The following is a 344-nucleotide window of genomic DNA, read 5'->3' as shown; positions in this document are numbered from 1 at the left end:
AAGCTGAGAATTAATGTAATACAATTAGCATCACTTTTGGGTCAGTAGTATATGTAGTGTTCTTATTGTCTCGCCAAGGTCTCGGCCTGATGAATTAGTCTTGATGTCTTCCTAAGTCACCAGCTTCCTCTTCCTCTTAGGGCATCTCCTCTTGGCTGGTTGTCTACCTTCAAATGCTTCATTTGCCCAGTGCTCTCTGGGATGCTGTCCATGTCAAATGCATCAGAACAGGAACCATTGGGACTTCACTCATTTTCTGGAAGCATAACCTCACCCTGCTGTTAGGAGAACATCAGGTCTTTCCATTGATTAGCTTCTAGATCTTCCAACTTCACATACACGTT

This window comes from Mastomys coucha, unplaced genomic scaffold (genome assembly GCF_008632895.1).
Source record: "Mastomys coucha isolate ucsf_1 unplaced genomic scaffold, UCSF_Mcou_1 pScaffold18, whole genome shotgun sequence".
Taxonomy (NCBI): domain Eukaryota; kingdom Metazoa; phylum Chordata; class Mammalia; order Rodentia; family Muridae; genus Mastomys; species Mastomys coucha.
This window is presented reverse-complemented; position numbering follows the sequence as displayed.